Source organism: Betta splendens, chromosome 21 (genome assembly GCF_900634795.4).
Source record: "Betta splendens chromosome 21, fBetSpl5.4, whole genome shotgun sequence".
NCBI classification, from domain to species: domain Eukaryota; kingdom Metazoa; phylum Chordata; class Actinopteri; order Anabantiformes; family Osphronemidae; genus Betta; species Betta splendens.
The window spans coordinates 16,567,437-16,593,346 of NC_040899.1; the positions used below are offsets into that span (position 1 = coordinate 16,567,437).

The window sequence follows — 25,910 nt, forward strand, 5'->3', positions numbered from 1 at the left end:
CTTCAAGGTCACTGGTAGGTGTTGTGTAATGTAACGCTGGTCTGAGTATGTTACAGTGCACAGCATGAGATCACTGTATTGTACAAAGCTCAACAACTAGGCCAAGGCAGATGTAGGTGGGTTAAACAACTGCACGTTAGTTGTATCAGCTACTTTTAATACAATTGAAACAGGCATTTACTGTTACAGTGTTTGGTTCAATTAAAAAAACTAATCACCAAGCATTCACTTCATTCACTGGGATGTTGGTGAGCCTGGGAATATATAGTTGGAAAACAGGCTATTGACCTGCAGACTGAGCGAAACCAGATCATGAAAGAAAGACACTTGCAGAATTTGGGCTTCAACCCCAATTCCCATTGCATGCTCAGCAAGCTCTCATTGGAAATATTGCTGTGAAGGATGTAAATTTCCTTGGAGGAAAGATGAGGTGGCCGAGTGGTTAAGGCGATGGACTGCTAATCCATTGTGCTCTGCACGCGTGGGTTCGACTCCCATCCTCATCGGCCTATTAAATTATTACTTGTAGTTGGTTTTCAGACACATTTGCTGACATTTTTTCAAAATGAATTTAAAAAAAACATTTGTGAGAAGAAACAAGGACACATGGAGAATGTGGGCATCGATCCCACTGCCTCTCGCATGCTAAGCGAGCACTCTACCACTTGAGCTAATTCCCCTGAGTTTTACACATCATTGCAGAATACTTTACAGGTAATAGTAGGGTTGTTGTACAAATAGCAGCATGTATGGTGTCGACTTCCATCTTGGTCGACGCTGCCAATTTCGCTGCCAATTTTTGTAGTTGGGTATACAATACATATACAACATTGATCGTAGACGCAAAACCTGCCTCATCGTGTCATGTACCACTGATTTAAGCATGTCACAATGCAGAGCATTACATTAGGGTATTGTTACATAGCTAAACTGGGTAAGCGTTATAACGTTGCCGGTGTGAGCTCCTTTAGAGAGAAAGGAAAAAAGCATTTACTGGTACAGCGTTTTTGTTCAATTTAAAGAGCAAATCAAGCCTACCAGAGCACCAAGTGAAGTGTTTTCCTTCGGTAAAGTATCTTACACGAGCTCACCAGGCGCTGCACTGCAGCCGCAGGGGATGGGTGGACATGCAGAGATTAATTTCCACAACGAGGGATCTATTTATCGATTTATTGTACTTGGGGTTACAACATATACAACAGTGGTCATACAGATGCAGAGACTGCTTCAGGTCACTGGTAGGTGTTGTGTAATGTAACGCTGGTCTGAGTATGTTACAGTGCACAGCATGAGATCACTGTATTGTACAAAGCTCAACAACTAGGCCAAGGCAGATGTAGGTGGGTTAAACAACTGCACGTTAGTTGTATCAGCTACTTTTAATACAATTGAAACAGGCATTTACTGTTACAGTGTTTGGTTCAATTAAAAAAACTAATCACCAAGCATTCACTTCATTCACTGGGATGTTGGTGAGCCTGGGAATATATAGTTGGAAAACAGGCTATTGACCTGCAGACTGAGCGAAACCAGATCATGAAAGAAAGACACTTGCAGAATTTGGGCTTCAACCCCAATTCCCATTGCATGCTCAGCAAGCTCTCATTGGAAATATTGCTGTGAAGGATGTAAATTTCCTTGGAGGAAAGATGAGGTGGCCGAGTGGTTAAGGCGATGGACTGCTAATCCATTGTGCTCTGCACGCGTGGGTTCGACTCCCATCCTCATCGGCCTATTAAATTATTACTTGTAGTTGGTTTTCAGACACATTTGCTGACATTTTTTCAAAATGAATAAAAAAAAACATTTGTCAGAAGAAACAAAGACACATGGAGAATGTGGGCATCGATCCCACTGCCTCTCGCATGCTAAGCGAGCACTCTACCACTTGAGCTAATTCCCCTGAGTTTTACACATCATTGCAGAGTACTTTACAGGTAATAGTAGGGTTGTTGTACAAATAGCAGCATGTATGTGGTCGACTTCCATCTTGGTCGACGCTGCATATTTCGCTGCCAGTTTTTGTAGTTGGCGATACAATACATATACAACATTGATCGTAGACGCAAAACCTGCCTCATCGTGTTATGTACCACTGATTTAAGCATGTCACAATGCAGAGCATTACATTAGGGTATTGTTACACAGCTAAACTAGGTAAGCGTAGAAACGTTGCCGGTGTGAGCTTCTTTGGAGAGAAAGGAAAAAAGCATTCACTGGTATAGCGTTTTGTTCAATTTAAGGAGCAAATCAAGCCCACCAGAGCACCAAGTGAAGTGTTTTCCTTCGGTAAAGTATCTTACACGAGCTCACCAGGCGCTGCACTGCAGCCGCAGGGGATGGGTGGACATGCAGAGATTAATTTCCACAACGAGGGATCTATTTATCGATTTATTGTACTTGGGGTTACAACATATACAACAGTGGTCATACAGATGCAGAGACTGCTTCAAGTCACTGGTAGGTGTTGTGTAATGTAACGCTGGTCTGAGTATGTTACAGTGCACAGCATGAGATCACTGTATTGTACAAAGCTCAACAACTAGGCCAAGGCAGATGTAGGTGGGTTAAACAACTGCATGTTAGTTGTATCAGCTACTTTTAATACAATTGAAACAGGCATTTACTGTTACAGTGTTTGGTTCAATTAAAAAAACTAATCACCAAGCATTCACTTCATTCACTGGGATGTTGGTGAGCCTGGGAATATATAGTTGGAAAACAGGCTATTGACCTGCAGACTGAGCGAAACCAGATCATGAAAGAAAGACACTTGCAGAATTTGGGCTTCAACCCCAATTCCCATTGCATGCTCAGCAAGCTCTCATTGGAAATATTGCTGTGAAGGATGTAAATTTCCTTGGAGGAAAGATGAGGTGGCCGAGTGGTTAAGGCGATGGACTGCTAATCCATTGTGCTCTGCACGCGTGGGTTCGACTCCCATCCTCATCGGCCTATTAAATTATTACTTGTAGTTGGTTTTCAGACACATTTGCTGACATTTTTTCAAAATGAATTAAAAAAAAACATTTGTCAGAAGAAACAAAGACACATGGAGAATGTGGGCATCGATCCCACTGCCTCTCGCATGCTAAGCGAGCACTCTACCACTTGAGCTAATTCCCCTGAGTTTTACACATCATTGCAGAGTACTTTACAGGTAATAGTAGGGTTGTTGTACAAATAGCAGCATGTAGGGTGTCGACTTCCATCTTGGTCGACGCTGCCAATTTCGCTGCCAATTTTTGTAGTTGGCGATACAATACATATACAACATTGATCGTAGACGCAAAACCTGCCTCATCGTGTCATGTACCACTGATTTAAGCATGTCACAATGCAGAGCATTACATTGGGGTATTGTTACATAGCTAAACTAGGTAAGCGTAATACCGTTGCCGGTGTGAGCTTCTTTGGAGAGAAAGGAAAAAAGCATTCACTGGTATAGCGTTTTGTTCAATTTAAGGAGCAAATCAAGCCCACCAGAGCACCAAGTGAAGTGTTTTCCTTCGGTAAAGTATCTTACACGAGCTCACCAGGCGCTGCACTGCAGCCGCAGGGGATGGGTGGACATGCAGAGATTAATTTCCACAACGAGGGATCTATTTATCGATTTATTGTACTTGGGGTTACAACATATACAACAGTGGTCATACAGATGCAGAGACTGCTTCAAGTCACTGGTAGGTGTTGTGTAATGTAACGCTGGTCTGAGTATGTTACAGTGCACAGCATGAGATCACTGTATTGTACAAAGCTCAACAACTAGGCCAAGGCAGATGTAGGTGGGTTAAACAACTGCACGTTAGTTGTATCAGCTACTTTTAATACAATTGAAACAGGCATTTACTGTTACAGTGTTTGGTTCAATTAAAAAAACTAATCACCAAGCATTCACTTCATTCACTGGGATGTTGGTGAGCCTGGGAATATATAGTTGGAAAACAGGCTATTGACCTGCAGACTGAGCGAAACCAGATCATGAAAGAAAGACACTTGCAGAATTTGGGCTTCAACCCCAATTCCCATTGCGTGCTCAGCAAGCTCTCATTGGAAATATTGCTGTGAAGGATGTAAATTTCCTTGGAGGAAAGATGAGGTGGCCGAGTGGTTAAGGCGATGGACTGCTAATCCATTGTGCTCTGCACGCGTGGGTTCGACTCCCATCCTCATCGGCCTATTAAATTATTACTTGTAGTTGGTTTTCAGACACATTTGCTGACATTTTTTCAAAATGAATAAAAAAAAACATTTGTCAGAAGAAACAAAGACACATGGAGAATGTGGGCATCGATCCCACTGCCTCTCGCATGCTAAGCGAGCACTCTACCACTTGAGCTAATTCCCCTGAGTTTTACACATCATTGCAGAGTACTTTACAGGTAATAGTAGGGTTGTTGTACAAATAGCAGCATGTAGGGTGTCGACTTCCATCTTGGTCGACTCTGCCAATATCGCTGCCAATTTTTGTAGTTGGGTATACAATACATATACAACATTGATCGTAGACGCAAAACCTGCCTCATCGTGTCATGTACCACTGATTTAAGCATGTCACAATGCAGAGCATTACATTGGGGTATTGTTACATAGCTAAACTAGGTAAGCGTAATACCGTTGCCGGTGTGAGCTTCTTTGGAGAGAAAGGAAAAAAGCATTTACTGGTACAGCGTTTTTGTTCAATTTAAAGAGCAAATCAAGCCTACCAGAGCACCAAGTGAAGTGTTTTCCTTCGGTAAAGTATCTTACACGAGCTCACCAGGCGCTGCACTGCAGCCGCAGGGGATGGGTGGACATGCAGAGATTAATTTCCACAACGAGGGATCTATTTATCGATTTATTGTACTTGGGGTTACAACATATACAACAGTGGTCATACAGATGCAGAGACTGCTTCAAGTCACTGGTAGGTGTTGTGTAATGTAACGCTGGTCTGAGTATGTTACAGTGCACAGCATGAGATCACTGTATTGTACAAAGCTCAACAACTAGGCCAAGGCAGATGTAGGTGGGTTAAACAACTGCACGTTAGTTGTATCAGCTACTTTTAATACAATTGAAACAGGCATTTACTGTTACAGTGTTTGGTTCAATTAAAAAAACTAATCACCAAGCATTCACTTCATTCACTGGGATGTTGGTGAGCCTGGGAATATATAGTTGGAAAACAGGCTATTGACCTGCAGACTGAGCGAAACCAGATCATGAAAGAAAGACACTTGCAGAATTTGGGCTTCAACCCCAATTCCCCTTGCATGCTCAGCAAGCTCTCATTGAAAATTTGCTGTGAAGGATGTAATTTCCTTGGAGGAAAGATGAGGTGGCCGAGCGGTTAAGGCGATGGACTGCTAATCCATTGTGCTCTGCACACGTGGGTTCGACTCCCATCCTCATCGGCCTAGTAATTTTTTACTTGTAGTTGGTTTTCAGACACATTTGCTGACATTTTTCAAAATGAATAAAAAAAAACATTTGTGAGAAGAAACAAAGACACATGGAGAATGTGGGCATCGATCCCACTGCCTCTCGCATGCTAAGCAAGCACTCTACCACTTGAGCTAATTCCCCTGACTTTGACACATCATTGCAGAGTACTTTACAGGTAATAGTAGAGTTGTTGTACAAATAGCAGCATGTATGGTGTCGACTTCCATCTTGGTTGACGCTGCCAATTTCGCTGCCAATTTTTGTAGTTGGGTATACAATACATATACAACATTGATCGTAGACGCAAAACCTGCCTCATCGTGTCATGTACCACTGATTTAAGCATGTCACAATGCAGAGCATTACATTGGGGTATTGTTACATAGCTAAACTAGGTAAGCGTAATACCGTTGCCGGTGTGAGCTTCTTTGGAGAGAAAGGAAAAAAGCATTTACTGGTACAGCGTTTTTGTTCAATTTAAAGAGCAAATCAAGCCTACCAGTGCACCAAGTGAAGTGTTTTCCTTCGGTAAATTATCTTACACGAGCTCACCAGGCGCTGCACTGCAGCCGCAGGGGATGGGTGGACATGCAGAGATTAATTTCCACAACGAGGGATCTATTTATCGATTTATTGTACTTGGGGTTACAACATATACAACAGTGGTCATACAGATGCAGAGACTGCTTCAGGTCACTGGTAGGGGTTGTGTAATGTAACGCTGGTCTGAGTATGTTACAGTGCACAGCATGAGATCACTGTATTGTACAAAGCTCAACAACTAGGCCAAGGCAGATGTAGGTGGGTTAAACAACTGCACGTTAGTTGTATCAGCTACTTTTAATACAATTGAAACAGGCATTTACTGTTACAGTGTTTGGTTCAATTAAAAAAAACTAATCACCAAGCATTCACTTCATTCACTGGGATGTTGGTGAGCCTGGGAATATATAGTTGGAAAACAGGCTATTGACCTGCAGACTGAGCGAAACCAGATCATGAAAGAAAGACACTTGCAGAATTTGGGCTTCAACCCCAATTCCCATTGCATGCTCAGCAAGCTCTCATTGGAAATATTGCTGTGAAAGATGTAAATTTCCTTGGAGGAAAGATGAGGTGGCCGAGTGGTTAAGGCGATGGACTGCTAATCCATTGTGTTCTGCACGAGTGGGTTCGAGTCCTATCCTCGTCCTCTTATTAAATTATTACTTGTAGTTGGTTTTCAGACACATTTGCTGACTTTTTTAAAAATGAATTAAAAAAAGCATTTGTGAGAAGAAACAAGGACACATGGAGAATGTGGGCGTCGATCCCACTGCCTCTCGCATGCTAAGCGAGCACTCTACCACTTGAGCTAATTCCCCTGAGTTTTACACATCATTGCAGAGTATGTTACAGGTAATAGTAGGGTTGTTGTACAAATAGCAGCATGTATGGTGTCGACTTCCATCTTGGTTGAAGGTGCCAATTTCGCTGCCAATTTTTGTAGTTGGGTATACAATACATATACAACATTGATCGTAGACGCAAAACCTGCCTCATCGTGTCATGTACCACTGATTTAAGCATGTCACAATGCAGAGCATTACATTGGGGTATTGTTACATAGCTAAACTAGGTAAGCGTAATACCGTTGCCGGTGTGAGCTTCTTTGGAGAGAAAGGAAAAAAGCATTTACTGGTACAGCGTTTTTGTTCAATTTAAAGAGCAAATCAAGCCTACCAGTGCACCAAGTGAAGTGTTTTCCTTCGGTAAAGTATCTTACACGAGCTCACCAGGCGCTGCACTGCAGCCGCAGGGGATGGGTGGACATGCAGAGATTAATTTCCACAACGAGGGATCTATTTATCGATTTATTGTACTTGGGGTTACAACATATACAACAGTGGTCATACAGATGCAGAGACTGCTTCAGGTCACTGGTAGGTGTTGTGTAATGTAACGCTGGTCTGAGTATGTTACAGTGCACAGCATGAGATCACTGTATTGTACAAAGCTCAACAACTAGGCCAAGGCAGATGTAGGTGGGTTAAACAACTGCACGTTAGTTGTATCAGCTACTTTTAATACAATTGAAACAGGCATTTACTGTTACAGTGTTTGGTTCAATTAAAAAAACTAATCACCAAGCATTCACTTCATTCACTGGGATGTTGGTGAGCCTGGGAATATATAGTTGGAAAACAGGCTATTGACCTGCAGACTGAGCGAAACCAGATCATGAAAGAAAGACACTTGCAGAATTTGGGCTTCAACCCCAATTCCCCTTGCATGCTCAGCAAGCTCTCATTGAAAATATTGCTGTGAAGGATGTGTATTTCTTTGGAGGAAAGATGAGGTGGCCGAGCGGTTAAGGCGATGGACTGCTAATCCATTGTGCTCTGCACACGTGGGTTCGACTCCCATCCTCATCGGCCTAGTAATTTTTTACTTGTAGTTGGTTTTCAGACACATTTGCTGACATTTTTCAAAATGAATAAAAAAAAACATTTGTGAGAAGAAACAAAGACACATGGAGAATGTGGGCATCGATCCCACTGCCTCTCGCATGCTAAGCAAGCACTCTACCACTTGAGCTAATTCCCCTGACTTTGACACATCATTGCAGAGTACTTTACAGGTAATAGTAGAGTTGTTGTACAAATAGCAGCATGTATGGTGTCGACTTCCATCTTGGTTGACGCTGCCAATTTCGCTGCCAATTTTTGTAGTTGGGTATACAATACATATACAACATTGATCGTAGACGCAAAACCTGCCTCATCGTGTCATGTACCACTGATTTAAGCATGTCACAATGCAGAGCATTACATTGGGGTATTGTTACATAGCTAAACTAGGTAAGCGTAATACCGTTGCCGGTGTGAGCTTCTTTGGAGAGAAAGGAAAAAAGCATTTACTAGTACAGCGTTTTTGTTCAATTTAAAGAGCAAATCAAGCCCTACCAGAGCACCAAGTGAAGTGTTTTCCTTCGGTAAAGTATCTTACACGAGCTCACCAGGCGCTGCACTGCAGCCGCAGGGGATGGGTGGACATGCAGAGATTAATTTCCACAACGAGGGATCTATTTATCGATTTATTGTACTTGGGGTTACAACATATACAACAGTGGTCATACAGATGCAGAGACTGCTTCAAGTCACTGGTAGGTGTTGTGTAATGTAACGCTGGTCTGAGTATGTTACAGTGCACAGCATGAGATCACTGTATTGTACAAAGCTCAACAACTAGGCCAAGGCAGATGTAGGTGGGTTAAACAACTGCACGTTAGTTGTATCAGCTACTTTTAATACAATTGAAACAGGCATTTACTGTTACAGTGTTTGGTTCAATTAAAAAAACTAATCACCAAGCATTCACTTCATTCACTGGGATGTTGGTGAGCCTGGGAATATATAGTTGGAAAACAGGCTATTGACCTGCAGACTGAGCGAAACCAGATCATGAAAGAAAGACACTTGCAGAATTTGGGCTTCAACCCCAATTCCCATTGCATGCTCAGCAAGCTCTCATTGGAAATATTGCTGTGAAGGATGTAAATTTCCTTGGAGGAAAGATGAGGTGGCCGAGTGGTTAAGGCGATGGACTGCTAATCCATTGTGCTCTGCACGCGTGGGTTCGACTCCCATCCTCATCGGCCTAGTAATTTTTTACTTGTAGTTGGTTTTCAGACACATTTGCTGACATTTTTCAAAATGAATAAAAAAAAACATTTGTCAGAAGAAACAAAGACACATGGAGAATGTGGGCATCGATCCCACTGCCTCTCGCATGCTAAGCGAGCACTCTACCACTTGAGCTAATTCCCCTGAGTTTTACACATCATTGCAGAGTACTTTACAGGTAATAGTAGGGTTGTTGTACAAATAGCAGCATGTATGGTGTCGACTTCCATCTTGGTCGACGCTGCCAATTTCGCTGCCAATTTTTGTAGTTGGGTATACAATACATATACAACATTGATCGTAGACGCAAAACCTGCCTCATCGTGTCATGTACCACTGATTTAAGCATGTCACAATGCAGAGCATTACATTGGGGTATTGTTACATAGCTAAACTAGGTAAGCGTAATACCGTTGCCGGTGTGAGCTTCTTTGGAGAGAAAGGAAAAAAGCATTTACTGGTACAGCGTTTTTGTTCAATTTAAAGAGCAAATCAAGCCTACCAGAGCACCAAGTGAAGTGTTTTCCTTCGGTAAAGTATCTTACACGAGCTCACCAGGCGCTGCACTGCAGCCGCAGGGGATGGGTGGACATGCAGAGATTAATTTCCACAACGAGGGATCTATTTATCGATTTATTGTACTTGGGGTTACAACATATACAACAGTGGTCATACAGATGCAGAGACTGCTTCAAGTCACTGGTAGGTGTTGTGTAATGTAACGCTGGTCTGAGTATGTTACAGTGCACAGCATGAGATCACTGTATTGTACAAAGCTCAACAACTAGGCCAAGGCAGATGTAGGTGGGTTAAACAACTGCATGTTAGTTGTATCAGCTACTTTTAATACAATTGAAACAGGCATTTACTGTTACAGTGTTTGGTTCAATTAAAAAAACTAATCACCAAGCATTCACTTCATTCACTGGGATGTTGGTGAGCCTGGGAATATATAGTTGGAAAACAGGCTATTGACCTGCAGACTGAGCGAAACCAGATCATGAAAGAAAGACACTTGCAGAATTTGGGCTTCAACCCCAATTCCCATTGCGTGCTCAGCAAGCTCTCATTGGAAATATTGCTGTGAAGGATGTAAATTTCCTTGGAGGAAAGATGAGGTGGCCGAGTGGTTAAGGCGATGGACTGCTAATCCATTGTGCTCTGCACGCGTGGGTTCGACTCCCATCCTCATCGGCCTATTAAATTATTACTTGAAGTTGGTTTTCAGACACATTTGCTGACATTTTTTCAAAATGAATAAAAAAAACATTTGTCAGAAGAAACAAAGACACATGGAGAATGTGGGCATCGATCCCACTGCCTCTCGCATGCTAAGCGAGCACTCTACCACTTGAGCTAATTCCCCTGAGTTTTACACATCATTGCAGAGTACTTTACAGGTAATAGTAGGGTTGTTGTACAAATAGCAGCATGTAGGGTGTCGACTTCCATCTAGGTCGACTCTGCCAATATCGCTGCCAATTTTTGTAGTTGGGTATACAATACATATACAACATTGATCGTAGACGCAAAACCTGCCTCATCGTGTTATGTACCACTGATTTAAGCATGTCACAATGCAGAGCATTACATTAGGGTATTATTACACAGCTAAACTAGGTAAGCGTAGAAACGTTGCCGGTGTGAGCTTCTTTGGAGAGAAAGGAAAAAAGCATTCACTGGTACAGCGTTTTGTTCAATTTAAGGAGCAAATCAAGCCCACCAGAGCACCAAGTGAAGTGTTTTCCTTTCGGTAAAGTATCTTACACGAGCTCACCAGGCGCTGCACTGCAGCCGCAGGGGATGGGTGGACATGCAGAGATTAATTTCCACAACGAGGGATCTATTTATCGATTTATTGTACTTGGGGTTACAACATATACAACAGTGGTCATACAGATGCAGAGACTGCTTCAAGTCACTGGTAGGTGTTGTGTAATGTAACGCTGGTCTGAGTATGTTACAGTGCACAGCATGAGATCACTGTATTGTACAAAGCTCAACAACTAGGCCAAGGCAGATGTAGGTGGGTTAAACAACTGCACGTTAGTTGTATCAGCTACTTTTAATACAATTGAAACAGGCATTTACTGTTACAGTGTTTGGTTCAATTAAAAAAACTAATCACCAAGCATTCACTTCATTCACTGGGATGTTGGTGAGCCTGGGAATATATAGTTGGAAAACAGGCTATTGACCTGCAGACTGAGCGAAACCAGATCATGAAAGAAAGACACTTGCAGAATTTGGGCTTCAACCCCAATTCCCATTGCATGCTCAGCAAGCTCTCATTGAAAATATTGCTGTGAAGGATGTAAATTTCCCTTGGAGAAAAGATGAGGTGGCCGAGTGGTTAAGGCGATGAACTGCTAATCCATTGTACTCTGCACGCGTGGGTTCGACTCCCATCCTCATCGGCCTATTAAATTATTACTTGTAGTTGGTTGTCAGACACATTTGCTGACAATTTTTCAAAATGAATAAAAAAAAACATTTGTGAGAAGAAATAAAGACCCATGGAGAATGTGGGCATCGATCCCACTGCCTCTCGCATGCTAAGCGAGCTCTCTACCACTTGAGCTAATTCCCCTGAGATTTAGACATCATTGCAGAATACTTTACAGGTAATAGTAGGGTTGTTGTACAAATAGCAGCATGTAGGGTGTCGACTTCCATCTTGGTCGACGCTGCCAATTTCGCTGCCAATTTTTGTAGTTGGCGATACAATACATATACAACATTGATCGTAGACGCAAAACCTGCCTCATCGTGTCATGTACCACTGATTTAAGCATGTCACAATGCAGAGCATTACATTGGGGTATTGTTACATAGCTAAACTAGGTAAGCGTAATACCGTTGCCGGTGTGAGCTTCTTTGGAGAGAAAGGAAAAAAGCATTTACTGGTACAGCGTTTTTGTTCAATTTAAAGAGCAAATCAAGCCTACCAGAGCACCAAGTGAAGTGTTTTCCTTCGGTAAAGTATCTTACACGAGCTCACCAGGCGCTGCACTGCAGCCGCAGGGGATGGGTGGACATGCAGAGATTAATTTCCACAACGAGGGATCTATTTATCGATTTATTGTACTTGGGGTTACAACATATACAACAGTGGTCATACAGATGCAGAGACTGCTTCAGGTCACTGGTAGGTGTCGTGTAACGTAACGCTGGTCTGACTATGTTACAGTGCACAGCATGAGATCACTGTATTGTACAAAGCTCAACAACTAGGCCAAGGCAGATGTAGGTGGGTTAAACAACTGCACGTTAGTTGTATCAGCTACTTTTAATACAATTGAAACAGGCATTTACTGTTACAGTGTTTGGTTCAATTAAAAAAACTAATCACCAAGCATTCACTTCATTCACTGGGATGTTGGTGAGCCTGGGAATATATAGTTGGAAAACAGGCTATTGACCTGCAGACTGAGCGAAACCAGATCATGAAAGAAAGACACTTGCAGAATTTGGGCTTCAACCCCAATTCCCATTGCATGCTCAGCAAGCTCTCGTTGGAAATATTGCTGTGAAGGATGTAAATTCCCCTGGAGAAAAGATGAGGTGGCCGAGTGGTTAAGGCGATGAACTGCTAATCCATTGTACTCTGCACGCGTGGGTTCGACTCCCATCCTCATCGGCCTAGTAAATTATTACTTGTAGTTGGTTGTCAGACACATTTGCTGACAATTTTTCAAAATGAATAAAAAAAAAACATTTGTGAGAAAGAAATAAAGACCCATGGAGAATGTGGGCATCGATCCCACTGCCTCTCGCATGCTAAGCGAGCTCTCTACCACTTGAGCTAATTCCCCTGAGATTTACACATCATTGCAGAATACTTTACAGGTAATAGTAGGGTTGTTGTACAAATAGCAGCATGTAGGGTGTCGACTTCCATCTTGGTCGACGCTGCCAATTTCGCTGCCAATTTTTGTAGTTGGCGATACAATACATATACAACATTGATCGTAGACGCAAAACCTGCCTCATCGTGTCATGTACCACTGATTTAAGCATGTCACAATGCAGAGCATTACATTGGGGTATTGTTACATAGCTAAACTAGGTAAGCGTAATATCGTTGCCGGTGTGAGCTTCTTTGGAGAGAAAGGAAAAAAGCATTTACTGGTACAGCGTTTTTGTTCAATTTAAAGAGCAAATCAAGCCTACCAGAGCACCAAGTGAAGTGTTTTCCTTCGGTAAAGTATCTTACACGAGCTCACCAGGCGCTGCACTGCAGCCGCAGGGGATGGGTGGACATGCAGAGATTAATTTCCACAACGAGGGATCTATTCATCCATTTATTGTACTTGGGGTTACAACATATACAACAGTGGTCATACAGATGCAGAGACTGCTTCAGGTCACTGGTAGGTGTCGTGTAACGTAACGCTGGTCTGACTATGTTACAGTGCACAGCATGAGATCACTGTATTGTACAAAGCTCAACAACTAGGCCAAGGCAGATGTAGGTGGGTTAAACAACTGCACGTTAGTTGTATCAGCTACTTTTAATACAATTGAAACAGGCATTTACTGTTACAGTGTTTGGTTCAATTAAAAAAACTAATCACCAAGCATTCACTTTATTCACTGGGATGTTGGTGAGCCTGGGAATATATAGCTGGAAAACAGGCTATTGACCTGCAGACTGAGCGAAACCAGATCATGAAAGAAAGACACTTGCAGAATTTGGGCTTCAACCCCAATTCCCCTTGCATGCTCAGCAAGCTCTCATTGAAAATATTGCTGTGAAGGATGTAAATTTTCTTGGAGGAAAGATGAGGTGGCCGAGTGTTAAGGCGATGGACTGCTAATCCATTGTGCTCTGCACGCGTGGGTTCGACTCCCATCCTCATCGGCCTAGTAATTTTTTACTTGTAGTTGGTTTTCAGACACATTTGCTGACATTTTTTCAAAATGAATAAAAAAAAAACATTTGTCAGAAGAAACAAAGACACATGGAGAATGTGGGCATCGATCCCACTGCCTCTCGCATGCTAAGCGAGCGCTATACCACTTGAGCTAATTCCCCTGAGTTTTACACATTGTTGCAGAATACTTTACAGGTAATAGTAGGGTTGTTGTACAAATAGCAGCATGTATGATGTCAACTTCCATCTTGGTTGACGCTGCCAATTTCGCTGCCAATTTTTGTAGTTGGGTATACAATACATATACAACATTGATCGTAGACGCAAAACCTGCCTCATCGTGTCATGTACCACTGATTTAAGCATGTCACAATGCAGAGCATTACATTGGGGTATTGTTACATAACTAAACTAGGTAAGCGTAATACCGTTGCCGGTGTGAGCTTCTTTGGAGAGAAAGGAAAAAAGCATTTACTGGTACAGCGTTTTTGTTCAATTTAAAGAGCAATCAAGCCCACCAGAGCACCTAGAGAAGTTTTTTTCTTTCGGTAAAGTATCTTACACGAGCTCACCAGGCGCTGCACTGCAGCCGCAGGGGATGGGTGGACATGCAGAGATTAATTTCCACAACGAGGGATCTATTTATCGATTTATTGTACTTGGGGTTACAACATATACAACAGTGGTCATACAGATGCAGAGACTGCTTCAGGTCACTGGTAGGTGTTGTGTAATGTAACGCTGGTCTGAGTATGTTACAGTGCACAGCATGAGATCACTGTATTGTACAAAGCTCAACAACTAGGCCAAGGCAGATGTAGGTGGGTTAAACAACTGCACGTTAGTTGTATCAGCTACTTTAAATACAATTGAAACAGGCATTTACTGTTACAGTGTTTGGTTCAATTAAAAAAACTAATCACCAAGCATTCACTTCATTCACTGGGATGTTGGTGAGCCTGGGAATATATAGTTGGAAAACAGGCTATTGACCTGCAGACTGAGCGAAACCAGATCATGAAAGAAAGACACTTGCAGAATTTGGGCTTCAACCCCAATTCCCAGTGCGTGCTCAGCAAGCTCTCATTGGAAATATTGCTGTGAAGGATGTAAATTTCCTTGGAGGAAAGATTAGGTGGCCGAGTGGTTAAGGCGATGGTCTGCTAATCCACTGTGCTCTGCACGCGTGGGTTTGACTCCCATCCTCATTGGCCTATTAAATTATTACTTGTAGTTGGTTTTCAGACACATTTGCTGACATTTTTTCAAAATGAATTAAAAAAAAACATTTGTCAGAAGAAACAAAGACACATGGAGAATGTGGGCATGGATCCCACTGCCTCTCGCATGCTAAGCGAGCACTCTACCACTTGAGCTAATTCCCCCGAGTTTTACACATCATTGCAGAGTACTTTACAGGTAATAGTAGGGTTGTTGTACAAATAGCGGCATGTAGGGTGTCGACTTCCATCTAGGTCGACTCTACCAATATCGCTGCCAATTTTTGTAGTTGGGTATACAATACACATACAACATTGATCGTAGACGCAAAACCTGCCTCATCGTGTCATGTACCACTGATTTAAGCATGTCACAATGCAGAGCATTACATTGGGGTATTGTTACATAGCTAAACTAGGTAAGCGTAATACTGTTGCTGGTGTGAGCTTCTTTGGAGAGAAAGGAAAAAAGCATTTACTGGTACAGCGTTTTTGTTCAATTTAAAGAGCAATCAAGCCCACCAGAGCACCTAGAGAAGTTTTTTTCTTTCGGTAAAGTATCTTACACGAGCTCACCAGGCGCTGCACTGCAGCCGCAGGGGATGGGTGGACATGCAGAGATTAATTTCCACATTTATCGATTTATTGTACTTGGGGGTTACAACATATACAACAGTGGTCATACAGATGCAGAGACTGCTTCAGGTCACTGGTAGGTGTTGTGTAATGTAACGCTGGTCTGAGTATGTTACAGTGCACAGCATGAGATCACTGTATTGTACAAAGCTCAACAACTAGGCCAAGGCAGATGTAGGTGGGTTAAACAACTGCACGTTAGTTGTATCAGCTACTTTTAATACAATTGAAACAGGCATTTACTGTTACATTGTTTGGTTCAATTAAAAAAACTAATCACCAAGCATTCACTTTATTCACTGGGATGTTGGTGAGCCTGGGAATATATAGCTGGAAAACAGGCTATTGACCTGCAGACTGAGTGAAACCAGATAAGGAAAGACACTTGCAGAATTTGGGCTTTAACGCCAATTCCCATTGCATGCTCAGCAAGCTCTCATTGGAAATACTGCTGCGAATGACGTGAAACTCCTCCGAGGAAGGATGAGGTGGCCGAGTGATTAAGGCGATGGACTGCTAATCCATTGTGCTCTGCAAGCGTGGGTTTGACTCCCCTTCTCGTCGGCCTAGTAAATTAATTCTTGTAGTTGGTTTTCAGACACATTTGCTGACAATTTTTCAAAAAAAGATGAACAAAACGCTGCATGTATGGGGTTGACTTGGTGACTGGTACAGCGTTTTTTTTTTCAAATTAAGGAGCAAGTCAAGCCCACCAGAGCACCATGTGAAGTGTGTCCTTTGGTAAAGTATCTTACCCAGGTGCTGCACTGCAGCTGCAGGGGATGGGTGGACATGCAGAGATTAATTTCCACAATTAGGGATCAATACTTCCAAACCGGGCTATGGATAGTTGGACAATAGGCTATTTACATGCAGACTACTTCAAAACACAACCATTAGTGAGAAGTGTATCGCTGGCCAGGATGTGTTTGTCCAGGTCCTTCATCCCCCAGACAGTCTTTGGTCTGCTCGAGCTGCGTTGCAAACACTGTGCAGCCGTCGGTTTGTATGTCACCTTCTTGAGATGCCATAGCGTTGGGACCTGTTGATGAGACTGTAGATAAACACTTGTTCCAAGTTTGCCAGGAGAGGCAGTACAGATGTATTCGCGTCAGCGAGTTTTCTGTTCACCGCACCTCCATCCCTGCCACAGGCACCAAACCAAAATCAGAACCAGCGAGGGATCCTCCAATCGGGAATGATCTCACCACCAGACATTTCGGAACCATTCTCTACTTTGTCCGATGTGGAAAAATCATCCAACCCGGCAATTTTTCCCACCAGGAGGATCCTCCAACATGGGGATTCCTCCAACTTGGAAAAATCCTCCAATCTGGGAAATCTGTGTTTTCACAGGCAAATTATTTCACCACCCTCCCGTCCCGTGTCCTCTCAGGGTTCGACACAAGGGTCCTTGGCAATAATGTCGCCAATCAGCCTCACGGGTCCAACGACAACCTGTAAGGGTCGATCCAAACTGAGGTGGTGGTGTCCATTTCCGGGTCTTCGCGAGCCGCTGGCTCAAAGATGATGTTGTAGCTTCCATTGTAAACCACCACAGATAAAAATCTTAGTTCCTTACGGTCTTGAATGCACCCCAAAGAACAGCGCCATCCCCCGACTCTTTCTTTGGATTTGGGACGCAGTCAGACAGCAAAACGATTTTCGCCCTTGGCAGGCGAGGCCCAGATCTTCCCCGTTAGGACCTCCATTTTCTCCCAGGAGGCGTTCAGTAGCGCCCAAAAGGGTCTGCATCGATAGGACGCAAGTCTCGCCAGACAGCGAACTTGTCATTGTCTTTGGCTTTTCCAGTACCTTTAGCGCTATCCATGCGGTCGTCTCCGGTCTTTGCTATTATTGACCAGTGTTTCCAGGGTGTAGAGAGTTCTCGGCCTGTGGATGTGATAGTGTAGTATATTTATGTATCATATCATATATTATTATATAGGTAGTGAACAATCTGTTCGGGTCAGGTTAAGATGCAGTGACTGTTCCTCAACCCTTGCAGTTTGGCAGGGTCGTTGTCTGGGGAGCATCTGGGATAGACTCCAGGAAACAGACATTTACATTTACTTTTAGCAGTAAAATTGATCATTGCTTATGAGAGAAGTACAGAGAGTAGATGGGTTCGTGTGAGGTGGGGTGAAAGAGTTTGCGTTAACTGGGTTCGCAGAATCCGTGTTCGCAGAATCTGTTGTTGTTAACAATGTTTATCCAAGCTGTTCCTAAGGAAATATTCAAAATGTCACGCCGACCTGGGAAAGGAACTGGGAGGTTGATGGTGGGCCAGATGCAGCTGGAGCTGGACAGATAACACGGCCCAGCGCCAGGACTTTCCAAGTAGCCGAGAAAAACATCTACACGTCCTTATTTGGACATGTGGAAAGATTTTAGGTGGTGGTTAAAAGCAGGCCTGTCACAGCTCATGTCATTTAGCCACTGCACTCAGTCGTTTCCGGTTTTATTTTGTCACCACTTCCTGTCTCAGTCATTGTTAGTCTCAGTCAGCCTTGCTTCCAATTCTAATCTACTCACCTGCCGGTCGTTTAGTCATCATCACTCAGGATTTAAGCACCACCTCTAAGCCCAGCACCTTGCCAGATTGTCGCTTTTGTGTTCTTGCCAGCAATCCAGCGTTTTGTATTCGTAACCTTGATAGTCCGTGTATGACTCTGTTTTGTACCTGACCACGTCTCCAGCCCAGCCTGTGATTCTCCTGCCTTGCCGTGAGTTGACCCTCGCCTGTCTTGGAACCACTGATTGTCTAAACCCTGCCTGTACTGAACCTGCCAGCTCCGTGTACCGACCCTTGCCTGCCTGACCACGAGCGTGAATAAACCCTGTTGTTCACTGAGCCTTGTCTCCGCTGTGCGTGTGGGTCCGCTACCTCGGAAGCCGTGACAGTACAATCTGGCCACACTCGGACCCAGCCGGCGTCTTGCATCGGTTTAAGGGGCTGCGAGAGATTTTGTTTTGTTTACTCGGACAACGCGGAGTCGCGATGGTGTTTACCTGCTCGAGGCTGCCGGAGGACCTCCGCTGGTGCTTCGGGGAGCTCGCGAGGAATTACGCGGAAGCCCCCAGTCTGAAGGCGCGGCTCCGCGTAATAAAACAGGCGATCGCTATCCTGGAGGAGGAATTTTGGTGGCTTGACTACCCGGGAGTGCAGACGCTTTTTGAGAAGCTCCAGGCAGTACGGAGGGATTTGGCACGCGCTCTGCGCGCGGCGCCCGCCAGCGTCTCATCAGCTGTTCCTGCTGCACCGGAAAGCGCTCCTGTCGCTGCTCAGTCGAGTCAAGTTCACGTTCCTGTCGTCACTCAGTCAAGTCAAGCTCACGTTCCTGTCACTGCTCAGTCGAGTCAAACTCACTCCCCTGTTGCCGCTCAGGCAGATCCAGCTCCCGTTCCAGACACCAGCTCACCGGTCCCAGTCCATGCCCACGTTACCGCCATAGTTCCCGAGTCCAATTCCGCTCGTACCGCGGCCCCAGCCCCTGCGTCAGACCTGGCAGTTGAGAAGCCCACAGCTAGCCGTCGGAGGTCCAGACGGCGTCGACGACAGCCGGTTTCCCCTGTCCAGGCTCCAGAAGACGCGATCACGGAAATCAGACTGCCTCCTTCGCCAGCAGAGGGCACTCTCGCCCCAGCAGACGACATACCCACCTCCATCGCAGGCATCCCGGACAGCATTCTCCAACGGATCCGTGCCCAATGCGCTCCTCCAGTCCTGTTCCTGTTTGCACACTGGCTGAACTCCGCTGAGGCAGAGACCGACCCGGTAACCAAGGAGCGTCACTTCCGTGAAGCCGCCTTGCTCATCGCTCGGAAGCCTGCGCTGCGCGAGGCCCTGGTTTTCATTGAACCCCCATCAGAGCCTGCACCCGTTCCTGCATCAGAGCCTGCACCCGTTCCTGCATCAGAGCCTGCACCCGTTCCTGCATCAGAGCCTGCACCCGTTCCTGCATCAGAGCCTGCACCCGTTCCTGCATCAGAGCCTGCACCCGTTCCTGCATCAGAGCCTGCACCCGTTCCTGCATCAGAGCCTGCACCCGTTCCTGCATCAGAGCCTGCACCCGTTCCTGCATCTAAGTCTGCACCACTGGCCCCAGCGTCTAAGTCTGCACCACTGGCCCCAGCGTCTAAGTCTGCACCACTGGCCCCAGCGTCTAAGTCTGCACCACTGGCCCCAGCGTCTAAGTCTGCACCACTGGCCCCAGCGTCTAAGTCTGCACCACTGGCCCCAGCGTCTAAGTCTGCACCACTGGCCCCAGCGTCCCTGGCTGCACCACTGGCCCCAGCGTCCCTGGCTGCACCACTGGCCCCAGCGTCCCTGGCTGCATCACTGGCCCCAGCGTCCCTGGCTGCATCACTGGCCCCAGCGTCCCTGGCTGCATCACAGCCTGCAGCAGCTCAAGCCCCAGCTCAGCCTGCAGCAGCTCAAGCCCCAGCTCAGCCTGCAGCAGCTCAAGCCCCAGCTCAGCCTGCAGCAGCTCAAGCCCCAGCTCAGCCTGCAGCAGCTCAAGCCCCAGCTCAGCCTGCAGCAGCTCAAGCCCCAGCTCAGCCTGCAGCAGCTCAAGCCCCAGCTCAGCCTGCAGCAGCTCAAGCCCCAGCTCAGCCTGCAGCAGCTCAAGCCCCAGCTCAGCCTGCAGCAGCTCAAGCCCCAGCTCAGCCTGCAGCAGCTCAAGCCCCAGCTCAGCCTGCAGCAGCTCAAGCCCCAGCCCAGCCTGCAGCAGCTCAAGCCTCAGCTCAGCCTGCAGCAGCTCAAGCCTCAGCCCCGCCTGCAGCAGCTCAAGCCTCAGCCCCGCCTGCAGCAGCTCAAGCCTCAGCCCCGCCTGCTCAAGCTCAAGCCTCAGCCCCGCCTGCTCAAGCTCAAGCCTCAGCCCCGCCTGCTCAAGCTCAAGCCCCATCTTTACGCCAGCTAGCAGGCACCTCTGGCCAGCCACACCAGGTCTCAGTTCCTGTTCCCGTTCCTGTCGGCCATATTGAGGCCGTTCCTGTTCCTGTTCCTGTCGGCCATGTTGGGGCCGTTCCTGTTTCTGTCGGCCATGTTGAGGCCGCCCCTGTTCCTGTCGGCCACATTGAGGCCGTTCTAGTCCCAGCTCCTGTCGGCTCCTCAGAGGAGGACGCCGTTCTAGTTCCTGTCGGCCATATTGAGGCCGTTCTAGTCCCAGTTCCTGTCGGCTCCTCAGAGGAGGACGCCGTTCTAGTTCCTGTCGGCCAAGTAGAGGCCGTTCTAGTCCCAGTTCCTGTCGGCTCCTCAGAGGAGGACGCCGTTCTAGTTCCTGTCGGCCAAGTAGAGGCCGTTCTAGTCCCAGTTCCTGTCGGCTCCTCAGAGGAGGACGCCGTTCTAGTTCCTGTCGGCCAAGTAGAGGCCGTTCTAGTCCCAGTTCCTGTCGGCTCCCCTGAGGAGGACGCCGTTCTAGTTCCTGCCACTGTCGACCCCTCGGAGGCTGCAGCCCCCGACGATCCCCAGGAGGGGGTCGTCCCGGCCGCAGCATCTGCCGCAGCGTCTGTTGCGGTTCCTGCCGACCTCCCGGAGGAGGTCGGTCCAGCTCCGTCTCCTGCCGACCTCCCGGAGGAGGTCGGTCCAGCTCCGTCTCCTGCCGACCTCCCGGAGGAGGTCGGTCCAGCTCCGTCCCCTGCCGACCTCCCGGAGGAGGTCGGTCCAGCTCCGTCCCCTGCCGACCTCCCGGAGGAGGTCGGTCCAGCTCCGTCCCCTGCCGACCTCCCGGAGGAGGTCGGTCCAGCTCCGTCTCCTGCCGACCTCCCGGAGGAGGTCGGTCCAGCTCCGTCTCCTGCCGACCTCCCGGAGGAGGTCGTCCAGCGCTGTCTCCTGCCGACCTCCCGGAGGAGGTCGGTCCAGCTCTGTCTCCTGCCGACCTCCCGGAGGAGGTGGTCGGCCCGCTCCTGGTTCCTGTGGGTTTTGGGCCAATGTGTGCAGGTGCAGTTCCTGGCGGTCCGGCCCCGGACACGTTCGTCGCTGCTCCTGGCGGTCCGGCCCCGGACACGTTCGTCGCTGCTCCTGGTGGTCCGGCCCCGGACACGTTCGCCTCGGCTCCTGGTGGCCCGGTCCCGGACACGTTTGTCTCAGTTCCTGGTGGTTTGATCCCGGCCACGCTCGTCGCAACTCCTGGAGGTCCGGTCCCGGCCTCACTCGTCGCAACTCCTGGAGGTCCGGTCCCGGCCTCACTCGTCGCAACTCCTGGAGGTCCGGTCCCGGCCTCACTCGTCGCAACTCCTGGTGGTCCGGCCCCGGCCTCACTCGTCGCAACTCCTGGTGGTCCGGCCCCGGACACGTTCGCCTCAGCTCCTGGTGGTCCGGCCCCGGACACGTTCGCCTCAGCTCCTGGTGGTCCGGCCCCGGACACGTTCGCCTCAGCTCCTGGTGGTCCGGCCCCGGACACGTTCGCCTCAGCTCCTGGTGGTCCGGCCCCGGACACGTTCGCCTCAGCTCCTGGTGGTCCGGCCCCGGACACGTCTGTCTCCGCTCCTGGTGGTCCGGCCCCGGACACGTCTCCATGTCTGTCTTCCCCTCTGGTTCCTGCCGCGTCTCCACGTCTGTCTTCGCCTCTGGTTCCAGCCTCGTCTCCACGTCTGTCTTCGCCTCTGGTTCCAGCCTCGTCTCCACGTCTGTCTTCGCCTCCGGTTCCTGCCTCGTCTCCACGTCTGCCTTCGCCTCTGGTTCCTGCCTCGTCTCGGTCTCTGCTGCCGGACTGGTGGCCTCGCCCTCGGCGCATCCTGCTGTTTGGATGGCGCTGCCTCCTGCGGCGTCGTCCGCCTCGACCCATCAGTCTTCAGGATCGGCGTCCGCCTGGAGGACATCGCCGTTCGGGGTGGTCCCCGTGGACGCTGGCCCAGCTCAGGGGCACTAGGCGTGCCACCCTGCCCCAGCGGCGGCTGAGCAGGATCTCGCCGCGCATCCACCCTCCTTGAGGAGGCTTCTGGACTTTGTATTCCCCGTCATGGACTCATTATTCATGGACTCACCTCATGGACTTGGTTCTGCTCCCTGCCACTCAGTGCCTTGATCATCATGTGTTTGTTCCAGTCCGTTGCCCATCATGTTTAGTTGTGTTTTGATCCCCTCATTTTTTGTCCCAGCCTGTCGCCCCCCTTGCATGGTTGTGTTTTGTTTTTGGTCGTCTTGGAATCCGCCCTAGACGGGGGGGTTCTGTCACAGCTCATGTCATTTAGCCACTGCACTCAGTCGTTTCCGGTTTTATTTTGTCACCACTTCCTGTCTCAGTCATTGTTAGTCTCAGTCAGCCTTGCTTCCAATTCTAATCTACTCACCTGCCGGTCGTTTAGTCATCATCACTCAGGATTTAAGCACCACCTCTAAGCCCAGCACCTTGCCAGATTGTCGCTTTTGTGTTCTTGCCAGCAATCCAGCGTTTTGTATTCGTAACCTTGATAGTCCGTGTATGACTCTGTTTTGTACCTGACCACGTCTCCAGCCCAGCCTGTGATTCTCCTGCCTTGCCGTGAGTTGACCCTCGCCTGTCTTGGAACCACTGATTGTCTAAACCCTGCCTGTACTGAACCTGCCTGCTCCGTGTACCGACCCTTGCCTGCCTGACCACGAGCGTGAATAAACCCTGTTGTTCACTGAGCCTTGTCTCCGCTGTGCGTGTGGGTCCGCTACCTCGGAAGCCGTGACAAGGCCTTCACAGGCTGGGGTTTTCAGAGCGCTTCGCAGAGGGTCCGCTGGTAGCACACAGCGGACCTTTTCCGACCTCTCGGTTCTCTCTGCAGAGGAACAAGCAGGTGAATTCGGTCTCTGCCTCTCTTGTTATTACTCTTTTGTAATCATTATATGATTGTTTCAATTTGTCATGTATAATAAATTTGTATGCTATTGATTTAAACTTCAAAGTTGAGTTCTTGTGAAATCTCTGTCGTGGTTGAAGAGAATAGAAATACACAACAGAAATTGGCGTCACTCCAAGCCGACAGGTGCCCGACTGCACCCAGCCCGAGACGACTCGTCACTGGTGGCCACAGGTGAGATGCGCTTAAAGCTCTTATATGACGATTCTCTGTGTTGGGGGCAGTGTGGGCAAATGTTGGTTACATTGGAAGATTCTAAATTCTGATTCGGCTATTTCTAGAAAACAATCTGTGTGGGAATAAGCAGAGAGAGGCAGTGGAGAATTTGCTTGTATAATTTGCTGTATATAAATATAACTAACCAACTGCTTTATTTGTGTGCTGTGCTTTGCTTTTATTGTGGGGAAATAGAAAATGACATGGCCTATTGACCTTTTTGACCTTTTTTTTTTTTTTTTTTTTTTTTTGTTCTGTCCAGCAGTTTAGCAAGCAGCATATATTAAGAATAAGAATAATAAGAATAAGAAAACCTTTAATAGTCCCGCAGTGGGGAAATTACCTCTCACAACAGCAGTACAGATGAGCAAGAATACAGGTACAGAACAGTTTGTGTTGGCACAGTACAAAGCAGTACAGTACAGTTAGAGTGAGTATGAGGTCATTGCAGGGTTATTGCACAGTAATGGGTATAAGATTTGTACCGGTAACAATATACATGATTGTTCACAGATTTACACAAATATTGTGCAGAGCAGGTTGCTATATAAACCACTAATGCAGTGGGTGAGTGACTGTGGTGGGATGTGGTCAACAGTTCTGATTGTACAGTCTGACAGCAGCAGGTAGGAAGGATCTACGATATTTCTCCTTCACACAGCGAGGGTGGATCAGTCTGCTACTGAAGCTGCTCTCCAGAGCAGACAGTGAGTCCTCCAGTGGGTGAGAGACCTGGTCCATGATGGATGTCAGTTTAGCCAGGACCCTTCTCTCACCCACCTCCTGCACCGTGTCCAGAGTGCAGCCCAGGACAGAGCTGGACTTTCTGATGATCCTGTCCAGTCTCTTCCTGTCCCTCGCTGTGATGCTGCTGCCCCAGCAGACCACACCGTACAGGATGGCTGATGCCACCACAGAGTCATAGAAGGTCTTCAGGAGTGGCCCCTTCACTCCAAAAGACCGCAGTCTCCTCAGCAGGTAGAGTCTCAATGTCCCTTCCCTGGATGTGCATCGGTGGGATGAGAGCAGGCTGCTGTCTGCGGAAATCCACCACCATCTCCTTCGTTTTCCCTACATTGATCAGGAGGTGGTTCCGCTGGCACCAGTCCACAAAGTTCTGAGTGAGTCCTCTGTACTCTGCATCGTCATCATCGGTGATCAGTCCGACGATCGCAGAGTCATCAGAGAACTTCTGCAGAACACAGCTGTCCGTGTTGTGTCTGAAGTCTGACGTGTAGAGGGTGAAAAGGAAGGGGGCCAGTACAGTCCCCTGTGGGGCCCCCACACTGCAGGTCAGAGTGTCAGACACACAGTCCCTGGCTCTCACAAACTGAGGCCTGTTTGTGAGATAGTCCATAATCCACTCCGTCAGATGAAGGTCCACACCAGCCTCCTCCAGTTTGTGTTTCAGAAGCATCGGCTGGATGGTGTTGAAGGCACTGGAGAAGTCAAAGAACATGATCCTCACAGTGCTGCCGGGCTTCTCTAGGTGGAAAAAGGGCTCGATGTAGGAGGAAGATGACGGCGTCGTCTACTCCTATGCCGTGTCGGTAGGCGAACTGCAGCGGGTCCAGGTAGGTTCCCACTGCAGAGCGGAGGTTACCCAGGACCAGTCTCTCCAGTGTCTTCATCAGGTGTGATGTCAGAGCCACTGGTCTGAAGCTGCTGGGGTCTTTGGCGTGCGGTGTCTTGGGCACTGGTACCACGCAGGAGGTCTTCCAGAGCTGTGGTACCACCCTCAGCTTGAGGCTCAGGTTGAAGACATGCTCCATAACTCCACACAGTTCGCCTGCACAGGACTTAAGGAGTCTGGAGCTGATGCCGTCTGGTCCAGCTGCTTTCCTGGCCTTGATCTTCCTGAGCTCACTTCTCACCTGGGTGCTGGAGAAGGATAGGGGTGGAGGGAGTGTCTTAGTGTGGTGTGAAGTGTGGGGTTGAGGAAGTGACTCAGTGTGGTGTGAAGTGAGGGGGTGTGGTTGGGATGAGTCACCAGTCGTCAGGGCTGAGGGTAGAGGGCTTTGTGTAAAGGTGTGAAGGGC

The 25,910-nt window shown here is 47.4% G+C and overlaps 18 non-coding genes across 18 annotated transcripts; 12 read left to right on the forward strand and 6 right to left on the reverse strand.

Annotated features, from left to right (window-relative positions):
- The first annotated feature begins 424 nt into the window (after nucleotides 1-424).
- trnas-gcu (transfer RNA serine (anticodon GCU)) lies at nucleotides 425-506 on the forward strand. The gene has a single exon. It is a non-coding gene; the product is annotated as a tRNA-Ser (tRNA).
- A 101-nt stretch (nucleotides 507-607) lies between these two features.
- Nucleotides 608-680, reverse strand: trnaa-agc (transfer RNA alanine (anticodon AGC)). Its single transcript has one exon. It is a non-coding gene; the product is annotated as a tRNA-Ala (tRNA).
- Nucleotides 681-1,648: 968 nt separating this feature from the next.
- On the forward strand, nucleotides 1,649-1,730 carry trnas-gcu (transfer RNA serine (anticodon GCU)). Its single transcript has one exon. It is a non-coding gene; the product is annotated as a tRNA-Ser (tRNA).
- Nucleotides 1,731-1,830: 100 nt separating this feature from the next.
- Nucleotides 1,831-1,903, reverse strand: trnaa-agc (transfer RNA alanine (anticodon AGC)). The gene has a single exon. It is a non-coding gene; the product is annotated as a tRNA-Ala (tRNA).
- A 967-nt stretch (nucleotides 1,904-2,870) lies between these two features.
- trnas-gcu (transfer RNA serine (anticodon GCU)) lies at nucleotides 2,871-2,952 on the forward strand. The gene has a single exon. It is a non-coding gene; the product is annotated as a tRNA-Ser (tRNA).
- Nucleotides 2,953-3,053: 101 nt separating this feature from the next.
- On the reverse strand, nucleotides 3,054-3,126 carry trnaa-agc (transfer RNA alanine (anticodon AGC)). The gene has a single exon. It is a non-coding gene; the product is annotated as a tRNA-Ala (tRNA).
- Nucleotides 3,127-4,093: 967 nt separating this feature from the next.
- trnas-gcu (transfer RNA serine (anticodon GCU)) lies at nucleotides 4,094-4,175 on the forward strand. The gene has a single exon. It is a non-coding gene; the product is annotated as a tRNA-Ser (tRNA).
- A 100-nt stretch (nucleotides 4,176-4,275) lies between these two features.
- Nucleotides 4,276-4,348, reverse strand: trnaa-agc (transfer RNA alanine (anticodon AGC)). Its single transcript has one exon. It is a non-coding gene; the product is annotated as a tRNA-Ala (tRNA).
- Nucleotides 4,349-5,314: 966 nt separating this feature from the next.
- trnas-gcu (transfer RNA serine (anticodon GCU)) lies at nucleotides 5,315-5,396 on the forward strand. The gene has a single exon. It is a non-coding gene; the product is annotated as a tRNA-Ser (tRNA).
- Nucleotides 5,397-6,537: 1,141 nt separating this feature from the next.
- Nucleotides 6,538-6,619, forward strand: trnas-gcu (transfer RNA serine (anticodon GCU)). The gene has a single exon. It is a non-coding gene; the product is annotated as a tRNA-Ser (tRNA).
- A 1,140-nt stretch (nucleotides 6,620-7,759) lies between these two features.
- trnas-gcu (transfer RNA serine (anticodon GCU)) lies at nucleotides 7,760-7,841 on the forward strand. Its single transcript has one exon. It is a non-coding gene; the product is annotated as a tRNA-Ser (tRNA).
- Nucleotides 7,842-8,982: 1,141 nt separating this feature from the next.
- trnas-gcu (transfer RNA serine (anticodon GCU)) lies at nucleotides 8,983-9,064 on the forward strand. Its single transcript has one exon. It is a non-coding gene; the product is annotated as a tRNA-Ser (tRNA).
- A 99-nt stretch (nucleotides 9,065-9,163) lies between these two features.
- trnaa-agc (transfer RNA alanine (anticodon AGC)) lies at nucleotides 9,164-9,236 on the reverse strand. The gene has a single exon. It is a non-coding gene; the product is annotated as a tRNA-Ala (tRNA).
- Nucleotides 9,237-10,204: 968 nt separating this feature from the next.
- trnas-gcu (transfer RNA serine (anticodon GCU)) lies at nucleotides 10,205-10,286 on the forward strand. Its single transcript has one exon. It is a non-coding gene; the product is annotated as a tRNA-Ser (tRNA).
- Nucleotides 10,287-10,385: 99 nt separating this feature from the next.
- On the reverse strand, nucleotides 10,386-10,458 carry trnaa-agc (transfer RNA alanine (anticodon AGC)). The gene has a single exon. It is a non-coding gene; the product is annotated as a tRNA-Ala (tRNA).
- A 969-nt stretch (nucleotides 10,459-11,427) lies between these two features.
- trnas-gcu (transfer RNA serine (anticodon GCU)) lies at nucleotides 11,428-11,509 on the forward strand. The gene has a single exon. It is a non-coding gene; the product is annotated as a tRNA-Ser (tRNA).
- Nucleotides 11,510-12,650: 1,141 nt separating this feature from the next.
- On the forward strand, nucleotides 12,651-12,732 carry trnas-gcu (transfer RNA serine (anticodon GCU)). The gene has a single exon. It is a non-coding gene; the product is annotated as a tRNA-Ser (tRNA).
- Nucleotides 12,733-13,875: 1,143 nt separating this feature from the next.
- Nucleotides 13,876-13,956, forward strand: trnas-gcu (transfer RNA serine (anticodon GCU)). The gene has a single exon. It is a non-coding gene; the product is annotated as a tRNA-Ser (tRNA).
- Nucleotides 13,957-25,910: the final 11,954 nt, after the last annotated feature.